This window comes from Bubalus kerabau, chromosome 2 (genome assembly GCF_029407905.1).
Source record: "Bubalus kerabau isolate K-KA32 ecotype Philippines breed swamp buffalo chromosome 2, PCC_UOA_SB_1v2, whole genome shotgun sequence".
In the NCBI taxonomy this organism is placed as follows: Eukaryota; Metazoa; Chordata; class Mammalia; order Artiodactyla; family Bovidae; genus Bubalus; species Bubalus kerabau.
In genome coordinates, this window is record NC_073625.1 from 178716061 (window position 1) to 178726606 (window position 10546).

The 10546-nt window shown below is 42.8% G+C and overlaps 2 protein-coding genes across 5 annotated transcripts in view; both read left to right on the forward strand.

The window, feature by feature from the left end:
- The first annotated feature begins 687 nt into the window (after nucleotides 1-687).
- The window catches only part of STAG1 (STAG1 cohesin complex component), a 507868-nt gene continuing 498009 nt past the window's right edge, over nucleotides 688-10546 (forward strand). For all 4 annotated transcript variants that reach the window (XM_055569602.1, XM_055569604.1, XM_055569603.1 and 1 more), the window contains exon 1: nucleotides 688-1032. The gene's annotated coding sequence lies outside the window, so the exon portion shown is untranslated. The remainder of the gene's footprint in view (nucleotides 1033-10546) is intronic.
- The window catches only part of LOC129644150 (craniofacial development protein 2-like), a 40185-nt gene continuing 33443 nt past the window's right edge, over nucleotides 3805-10546 (forward strand). Inside the window, exon 1 of the mRNA XM_055569611.1 lies at nucleotides 3805-10543. The gene's annotated coding sequence lies outside the window, so the exon portion shown is untranslated. The remainder of the gene's footprint in view (nucleotides 10544-10546) is intronic.

Here is a 10546-nt window from a genome sequence, read left to right on the forward strand (position 1 = left end):
GTGGAAGGAGAAATCAGATTCCAAAGCGGAGGCTGTATTTTCTCAATCTACTTACATTCTTTTCTCACTAACTAGCCAATGCTGCCGCCTTATGCAAAGCCGGCACCACGGAAAGGATCTGCTTTAGAGGCAGTGACGACGCCAATCGGCCTGGGGCGCGCAGTGTTGCGTCTAGATGCACGGCGAGGGAGGTCCCAAACAGCTCTCAAAACCTTTTCACCCACGCCCGGGAAAGCACCTCGTTAACAGTAGACAATAAATTGCTCGTACAATGCTAAGCTCTGAGGCCCTGGTTCACACCAGGAGAGGCGGGAGCGTGGTTTAGCGCTGCCACCCCTCCGCTTTTCTGCAGAGCGCTTTTCTGCAGAGGCGGGGGATGGGGGCAGCCGGACCGGGCGGGGCTGCGCTAGTCCCGCGACCTGGGGAGGGGCCGCGGTGAAGGGGCCAGGGGCGGGTTTCCCTCCTAGGTCTCGGAAAAGCTCCAAAAATGGCGGGCGGCAACTCAGCTAGCGGGGCGCGCAGGCGCCACTGCAGCCATCCTTCCGCCTGCCTCGGGCGGCCCACGAACCTCCACAGCCCCCTCACGGAGAGGTATCCGCCGCTTGCGATTGGCTGAGCTGGGCCAGCGCTCCGTGCGGGGGCCGGGCCGCCACGCAGAGGCCACGTTTCCCGCCCCGCTGGTGCGCGTGCGCGCAATCCCCACAGGAAAGCGTTCGCGCGCGTCCCCGCCGCGGCCCCCAGCTCGCGCCTCAGCTCCCTCCCCTTTCCGGGCAGGCCCGTCCCGTCAGCGAGGCAGTAAGCACCGCGGCCAGCAGAGGGCGGTCCGGACCCAAGTCTGCAGCGGCGCCATTGGCGTGTGGAAAATGCCACCAGATGGCGGGTTAGGATTGCAGCTCCGTTGAAGGCGCGGCCCCCGCTCCCGAACCCCCGGCGACCACCCCGTAACAACCCCCCCACATCGGGAATAACACACCGGAGACTTTTGGGGGGAAACTAGGTCGACGGCCGGCGGTGCCCGGATGGGCAGCTGAGGTGAGCGCGGGCGGCGGCGACGGCGGCGGGGGGCGGGAAAGAGGGGGAATGCGGCGGCAGCGGCGCGGGGGCTGGAAGCGCCGATCCAAGATGGAGGCCGGGCGAGAGCGAGAGAGCGCGAGCGGAGAGCGGGCGGGCCGGGCGCGGGCCCCGCGCGGGGGAGGGAGGCCGCGCAGGCCTGTGCGGGGCGCGGCGGTCTCCGGCCGTCCGGGCGCCAGTGGGGACGGCTGTGGGCGCGGCGGGTACCCCGGAACCCTAGTCGCTCCGCACCCCTCCCGCGGGCCCCGAAAATTGTGCCCCCGCCCGCTCGGGCACTACGGCGACGGGCGCGGAAGCCTTTGTGGCGCGCTCGGGCCCGCCGCCAAGCCCGCCCTCCGCCCCCCCGCCCGGACTCTCGGGACTCGCCCGCGCCCGGCGGGGCCGGGCCGAGGCGGGCTGGTGCGAATGCCATCCGCCGCCCTGCGTTTCTGCGGTGTTTTAGCGGCGGCGGCGGCGTCACATGACAACGAGCTCGCCTCGGCTGAGGGGCCTGGGGGTCGCTCGGCGAGGCGACCGGCCCAGGCCTCTTCTCAGTGGGGAGGAGCGGGGGGCTGGCGCCTGGGGCAGAGGGGACGTCAAAGCCGGGCTTTCCCGCTATCTGCCCTCCCCGCCCCCGACGGAGGCCTCCTGGTGAAACGTGTGCAGGCCGGAGCACTGCCCCGCTAGTTTTCCAGCCCCCCGGGAGACGAGGCCAATAAAAGTTGTTTTCCCTCCTTTCTCGGGGTGGGGGCGGGGTGAAGAGCTAGGAAACGGGAGTGCTTGGAGTTGAACCTGGGCCTCGATTGGAGAGTCCAAACTGGGTGCTTCTTGTGTGCTATGGGGACTAAGAAAATTTCAGGTTTTAGGATTGTCACGTCACCTCTTCCTACCTACATTTGAAATGTTACCGATTGTCTTCATATTGCAGAGAATCGTGCCCCGGGAGTGTAAAGCAGGGGATGGTTTTGGGCACTTACAGATTCAAACCAATGTTGTTTGTATGCGACGATAGCCAATTATTTGCTGTTCGTCGATATTAAGATGATGTGTATAGTTTATTTTCGTGATTGTGACTAGAGAGGAGTTTTTTTTTTCTTTCATCTCTTCGCGAACGTAGTGTTTATGAAAGTATTTGACATGGCATGAAGAAAGTTGTGTGATTTGTGACTTACGTGGTATTTGACTCCATCTTTTAGATTTTCATGTGCCTTTTTCAGAAAATTGCAAATTCTGATGGTGAAACACTTAGGAAAATAAAGATTCAGAACAGTGAAAATAAAAACAACTTGTGTATTGTATTGAGTAGTGTACCTTGTACTCATATTTATACTGTACGAAAAATTCAGGCTAAAAAAATTTGCTCCAGGGAGGAAATAGCGAAAAGTTCGGGAAGGTTGTTTACTTGCTTTCAGTTTTTGAGAATAGTTATAGCACAAGTAGTTTGCTATCTAAATAAAGTACTAGAAAAACCGACAGGAGTTTTGCTACGATTTTTTCGTTATATTTCAAAACGTACATTAAGTTTACTCCGGTGGTCTATCAATGGTCATTTTAACAACCAAGCTACTTTGGAAATTTCTCAATATCCACTTTAGTTTTGATATTCTGGCAAAACTTAGGGGTATTTAAATATATGTGAAATGTGGAAAATTGTTATTTTCCATATGGAAAATGTTGCTAGAATTGCTTCCTTTGAACACAGTATACAAATACTGTTGATTTGAATAACTGTCTTAAAGCCTTATAAGGGGGCTGTGGTAGGAAGAGAGCCCAGGACTGAAGTTATTTTAAACTTTTCCTAGGTATTTGATCTTTGGGGTGTCGCTCTTTGAGCCTTACTTTCCTTATCACTAAAATGAAAATTTTTGGATTGTATATATATATTTTTTAATGTATAGCGAGGTACCACACATTTAGTAGCTTCAGTTCAGTTGCTCAGTTGTGTCCGACTTTTTGCGACCCCATGAACCGCAGCACACCAGGACTCCCTGTCCATCACCAACTCCCGGAGTTCACTCAAGCTCATGTCCATTGAGTCCGTGATGCCATCCAACCATCTCATCCTCTGTCGTCCCCTTCTCCTCCTGCCCTCAATCTTTCCCAACATCAGGGTCTTTTCCAGTGAGTCAGCTCTTTGCATCAGGTGGCCAAAGTATTAGAATTTCAGCTTCAACATCAGTCCTTCCAATGAACACCCAGGACTGATCTCCTTTAGGATGGACTGGTTGGATCTCCTTCCAGTCCAAGGGACTCTCAAGAATCTTCTCCAACACCACAGTTCAAAAGCATCAATTCTTCGGCATTCTGCTTTCTTTATAGTCCAACTCTGACATCCATACATGACTACTGGAAAAACCATAGCCTTGACTAGATGGACCTTTGTTGACAGTAATATCTCTGCTTTTTAATATGCTGTCTAGGTTGGTCATAATTTTCCTTCCAAGGAGTAAGCGTCTTTTAATTTCATGGCTGCAGTCACCATCTGCAGTGATTTTGGAGCTCAGAAAAATAAAGTCAGCCACTGTTTCCACTGTCTCCCCATCTTTTTGTCATGAAGTGTTGGGGCCAGATGCCATGATCTTCGTTTTCTGAATGTTGAGCTTTAAGCCAACTTTTTCACTCTCCTCTTTCACTTTCATCAAGGAGGCTCTTTAGTTCTTGACTGTCTGCCATAAGGGTGGTATCATCTGCATATCTGAGGTTATTGATACTTCTCCCTGCAGTTTTGATTCCAGCTTGTGCTTCATCCAGCCCAGTGTTCCTCCTGATGTACTCTGCATAGAAGTTAAATGCAGAGTACATTTAGCAGCTTCAACAACACCTACTTATTATCTCACAGTTTATATAGGTGAGAAATCTGGGTACTTTGTAACGGGGCTTTCTGTTCAGCATCTCACCTGGCTAAAATCAAGATGTTGGGCGTGCTGGCTCAGTTCTCATTTGAGGCTTAGGACCTTCCATGCTCATTACTTGCTGGCAGAATTTCTTTGTGGCTGTATGACTGGACTCACCATCTTCTTTCTAGCTGTTGGCAAGGCTTTCTCACTTCCTTACCACATGTCATATAGGCATTTTCACGTCATGACTTTTTGCTTTCATCCAGGCAAGCAAGAGTAAGTTGCTCTGGCTTCCTCTGTCTTGGTCCTCTGGACTCCCTTAGGAGACTCCTTTTTAAAGCTGATCTAATTAGATCAGACCTACTCAGGATGATCTTTTTGATGAACTCAACGGATTAGGGACCTTAAGTACATATGCAAAAATATTTTTGCCATATAGCAATCACAGGAGTGATACCCCATTATAATTACAGGTCTCTCCCACACTGGAGGGTTGCTTATGAGGGTGAGTCACTGTGGTTTGTTAGAATTTTGCTTGCCATGGGGACAGAAGTATCTTTACAATTTAGAATCTTTATGTACAAGAAGACCACTTAGGCAAAGCAGTAACCCCACTTGATAAGTTTACTCAAACTTTTGTCTTCATGCTTTTTCCTCTTTGTATTTCCTGGTACCTCAGTTGAAGTGCCTCCCTCTATAAAAATATTTTATTGCATATAAAAGAAATTAAAAATTAAAAAGTTAAGTAGAAAGGCAAAAAAAGGACAGCGGAGATTATGCAGTTCTCATCATTGCTTGATACCTATTGTTTTACTCATTTTAGGAATGTGATTGAGTCTCAGGGAAGTTAAGAAATATAAATGACTAAGATTACCCTCCTATTAAGTGGCAGGTAGATTTATAAACTTATTACATCAGACAGTTGCTGTGGTATGATTGGTCCAGTTACTTTTGAAGAGAGAATTATGAAAAAGAATAATTATTTAAAATGGAGTACAGATATTGAAAAGTGTTAGTTGTTCAACCATGTCCTACTCTTTGTAACCCCATGGACTATAGCCCACCAGGCTCCTCTGTCCATGGAATTCTCCAGGCTTGAATACTGGAGTGGGTTGCCATTTCCTTCTCCAGGGGATCTTCCCTACCCAGGCATCGAACCTAGGTCAACTGGTGGACAAAGAGGGGAGCAAAAATTGGTCATGGTATATTGGAGGTTTCACAGTCTAAGAATAAGAAGCAAAATATCTTCAAAAGAAGGCAATTTAGTTAAGAATAAGATTTAGAGACTATAACCAGGAGTTAAAATTGTTCAGGAGATACAGCTAAATTTCTTAATAGAGAGGTGATAAAGTAAGGGCTTGGTAGATCTTTGTTAGCTGAATTAAAATATGTCTCTAGAATTTATAGGATCCTTGCTACTGTGATACTGTAGGGAAAAGAAGGAAGCAGAGAACTAAAAGGATACTCTTGCATAAGCCTAGGAAAGATGATTCTTGAGGCGGAAATAAGGATGTGTCTACAGAGAAGAAGGGATCAGTTTGGTAGTCAAGAGGACAGGATCCCAACTTCCTGAGTTTTAGTGCTGAGAGAAACCTTGTTTTTGACAAATGAGATTCTATTTAATTGAGCTTTAAGTAGATCATAGGCCAGTTGGTTTTATAGAATCTTTTCTCTGTGTACTAATTCACACCTTATTGCTTCTTTCAAGTTTCTTCCCCTTCCTTTTCTGTGTTCTTTCCAGTTAGTGCTTAAAGTACAGTCAGTCCTACCTTCTTTATAGGATACATTCCTTTGTGCTGTGAGCTTAAAGGATGCACCAGTTAGTCTTCCAAATTTCTCTATAGAGTTTTGCTGCAATTAAACAGCTCTGCTGCTAAGTCACCTCAGTCATGTCCGACTCTGCGCGACCCCAGAGACGGCAGCCCACCAGGCTCCCCCGTCCCTGGGATTCTCCAGGCAAGAACACTGGAGTGGGTTGCCATTTCCTTCTCCAATGCATAAAAGTGAAAAGTGAAAGTCAAGTCACTCAGTTGTGTCTGACTCTTAGCGACCCCATGGACTGCAGCCCACCAGGCTCCTCCGTCCATGGGATTTTTCCAGGCAAGAGTACTGGAGTGGGGTGCCATTGCCTTCTCCAAACAGCTCTATAGATGGCTTTTAACTTACTGGAAGCACAAAGTTACAAAAACATTTTATGTTGTGACCCAGTGCAAACAGACTATGGAAATAACACTTAACTTTTATGTAGTACATGCTGATATATATATTTTTGAAAGTAAGAATGCTGCTTGCAGCTCATTTATGTGATTTATAGCAACCCTTTCACTTGGCTGAATTATAATCTCATTGTTAATTGGGAGAGTGCGAAGTAAAACCAAACCATAAGAAATCATTTCACTTCTATCAGATTGGCAAATACTAAAAATTCTGATGATATCAAGTGTTGGTGAGAATGTGGGGAAATTAGCCTACCACTTTTGGAGGGACATAGTCATTTTGTAAAAGAAAGTGAATTTTGTAGCAGCAGAATACATGTACGTTAACCTAGTAATTATGTTTTTGTCTTTTTATTCCTAATGAGAGAAATTCTTGTATGCTGGGATATGCGAACAAAAATGTTTGCAGTAGCCAAAATGTAGCAACAAAGTGTTCATCATTCTACCAGTTTTTCAAATACCAGTGGTGATTTTCAAATGATAAAATAATCTTGATTTGTAGGATAACCTCGCTTGGTCACAGTGTATTATCTCTTTTACGTTTAATGTTTTGCTAGAATTTGGGGATATTTTTTCATCAGGAATATTATTTTGTAGTTTTCTTTGGTTGTAATGTCTTTGTCAGGTTTCAGTATTTGGATTAGGATACTCTCAAAAGTATCCTAGTGGCTCAGACGGTAAAGCGTCTGTCTGCAATGTAGGAGACCCGGATTCGATCCCTGGGTTGGGAAGATCCCTGGAGAAGGAAATGGCAGCCTACTCCAGTATTCTTGCCTGGAAAATCCCATGGACCACGGAGCCTGGTAGGCTACTGTCTATGGGGTCGCAAAGAGTTGGACACGACTGAGCAACTTCACCTTCACTTTCACTCTCAAAAGTATGGGAGGTGTTCTCTCTACTTACTGCAATATTCCTTGACTGGTAGAATTCATCAGTGATACCGTTTGGACTTAAATTTTTTTCTTTTTTTGTAGGGAGACTTTTGGTAAGTTCAAATTCTTTTTTGTTTTTAATTGGACATAGATTTTGTTTCATCTCATGTCAGTTTTGGTGTATTTTTAAAGAAGTTTGTTGACATTGATTTCTATACAATTCGCTTATCATCTTTAGGATGTTTGTAGGATTTGTATCTATATCTCTTTAATTTCTGATGTTATTAGTGTGTTCTTTCTTTTTTTTTCTTGACCAGTCTAATTCTTGGTTTATCTGTATATCTTTTCAAAAATAACAATGCTGGTTTTCTCCATTTGTCTTTTCTCTCTCCTTTTTTTCCTGTTGTTTATAATTTTTTTCCCCATGTATTTTGCTTTTCCTTTTCTAGCTTCTTAAAGTGGTTAGAGATTTCAGACATTTCTTGTTTTCTAATTTAAATATGCAAAGCTCTAGATTTTCTTCTAATCACTGCAGTTGCCTACAGATTTTGATATTCTTATTATCATTTACTTTGGAATAGTTTCTAACTTGCTTTGTGATTTCTTTGTTGACCCAGGGATTATTTAAAAAGGGTTTTGTTTAATTTTCAAATATTTGGCATTATTTTATATATCTTGTTATTGATTTCTAACAATTTCATTTTGAGGCTTGAGATATATGCTGTATAATTTTAATCTTTTCAAATGTATAGAACCTTGAGTTATGGTTCATCATGTGGTTTATATTAATATACTTTTCACACTTGAAAATACATATTCTGCAATTGTATGGTGTACAATTCTGTAAATATCAGTTAGATTCAGGTGTTTTGGTAGCATTTTTCAAATCATTTGTGTCTACTGTTTTTTTTTTTTGTTTGTTTGTTTGTTTTTTGTCTAGTTATATCAGTTGCTGAGAGGGATGTTAAAACATCTAACTATGACTGTGGAATTAATCTATTTCTCCCTTAATTTTGTTGCTTTTTACCTCTATATTTTGAAGCTCTGTTTCTAGGCACATTCAGTTAATACAGCCACTCTAATTTTCTTGAGCTTACTGTTTCTGTAGTGTATTTTCTTCTATCCAGTTACTTTAAATTTTTCTTTGTGTTTAAAATGTCCCTCTTGAAGGCAGCATATAGTTGAGTTTTGCTTTTTTAAAAATCCATTCTGACAGTATGGAAGTGGCATCTTTCAGTTTGATTGAACATTGATTATGTACTAATGCCTGTCAAAAAATGTGGAAGTTCTAAGATTTTACTGAGATTTAACTTGCTAACAAGTTAACCTGCTACAGTTTAATGGAGTCATGAGACTCCTTGGTCAGAGATGAACAGTGCACTACAGCAATAACAGTAGCCACAGCATCAGCATTAGTGTCAAATCTTGGAGCCCCACTTTGTACATGGTAGAGTGAAGATGTGACACCTACATGTGTATTGGGTTGTGTTAGAGAGGAATCCCAAGCTTAGAGAAACTCGTATTTTTATAATGGGTTATAAGCATACCTCTCCTTTTCTCTGAGGGAGATGCTATTTCTCTTTCCCAAGATAATTCACTCTACAAATATACTTGAAAACATTGGATCAAAGACAGTTGGTGTCTTTGTTTTCAAGATAGGCAGAAAAACAAGAGATCCATGGAAAATTCTTTCAAAACTGCCTAGTGAATTGTCTCAATTTCCCCTATGTAGCTGAGATTTTTCTTTTCTTTGTTAGATGGCCCCAGCCTAGCTTTCCAGCTCTGTCTCTGCACTGTACTTCTCTCTGGGTTTTATGCTCTCACTAGATTGATTTCATACTTTATTCCACGTCCCTCATGTCTTTGTTCTGGTGTATAGTGTGTGTGTAAGGAACACTCCTTGAGTATTTACTGTGTACCAGTAAATATTTTGCAATAACCCTGTGAAGAAGTTATATTGCTATTATCTGTTTTAAAGGTTAGGTTAAATTTATTTAATATTAAATTAACTAGATAAGTTTACTAGGTTTGATTAAGTCTCATGTTTGTGATGAGGGAGGGACACATTATAGAGAATTCTTTGATTTCTTGATGTTAGTTACATGGAGTGCTCACTTTATAATTCTTTAAACTGTTATTTAGATTTTATGTATTATGCTATATAATTGTTATATTTCACAAAGACAGGAAAAAAAGAAAAAGGAAATAAACACTGAGCTGTAGACTCTATTTCAAGTCTTCCTCATATCTTCACTCTCTTTGTATTTTCATTTATTGCAGATATATTACTGGCACAGTAATGTTTGGTAAGTGGTGGGGTTCATAAGGATGGTATTTTGTAGAATACTTGTTGCAAGGCCACACAACTAATGAATGAGAGTCGGGATTTAAACCTGCTTACTTTTAGAACCCACAATTTCAATCTCTTAAAAGGGCGTTTTAATCTCAGCCTTATTTATGCTGTTTGAAATCTTTTGCATTTTGAAGTTTATCTTACAGAGATTTGATTTTCTTTCCTTTTCCATCATATAGCAGTTAGGTAGTCTTGAGTAGAACATTTGATTTCTAGAGGCCTCAGTTGTCTTATCTCTGTGATGGGGATCCAGTTAAGATTCTTTCAGTAAATATTTATGAGTGCCTACTCCATGACTAGTAGTGAGTATACAAAGTTGTTTAATACGTAGACTTTGCTTTTAAGCAGCTTCTGTTCTATAGAGAGAGATTTAAAAACCAAACCCCCCAAAGCAACAAACCAAGCTAATTAGGATAATACATGGAAGTTGTGAGAGCATTAGGTTCAGGATACTTTGGAAGCATAAAGTACAGAGGTAAGAGGACGTGCCCCTTTCCTTGTCATTCCCCCCCGCCTCCCAAAGTAGATCATTTTTAATGTATCAGGAAGGGTTAGAAGAGTTTTTCAGGGTAGTTCCTTGACTTTGGTAGTTAAGTATCACCTGTACAGTTTTTAGCCTCTGGCAAGATTTCTCTTCATAATTGTTGAGTTGGTCTAAAGGTTCAGGTAGAGGTTTGAGACGCCACTGCTTGTTTCCTCAGTCTTAGAGAGGCAAAAAAAAGTGTTTTATACATAGTCAAGTATGAATATGACCTGATTGCCTTTTTTGGGGTAACTGATTCCCTGAAGCTATCCTGAAGTTATGTTCCGTGAAGTTATCCTGAAGCTCTGCCAATTCTGTTATATTAGGTTATTATTTTTTTCCTATGTCATTTAGAGTACTGAGAGGTAGGCTTTCTCTGTTCTCTAGTAGATACTAGACAGTACAAAGTAGTATATGTGCAGAAATTCTTATGACAGAACGCAAGATATAGAAGCTAAAGAATGTCTTAAGCTATGTTCTGCTTAATTGTTAAAGCCTAAATTAATTTTCGGGAAGAAAATGCCCTAGTGTATGCTTTGTACTGTGGAGATGTTTAAAAAGTTTGTGCGTTCACAGATGAAGGAAGCATTGTCACATAATGAAGGGCTAAGAAAGCCATTGTCTGTTGTCTAAGAGATATCCTGGCCTGAGTTACACTCCTGGTGTCAAATTCTAATTCATCTCCTTCCTAGGTA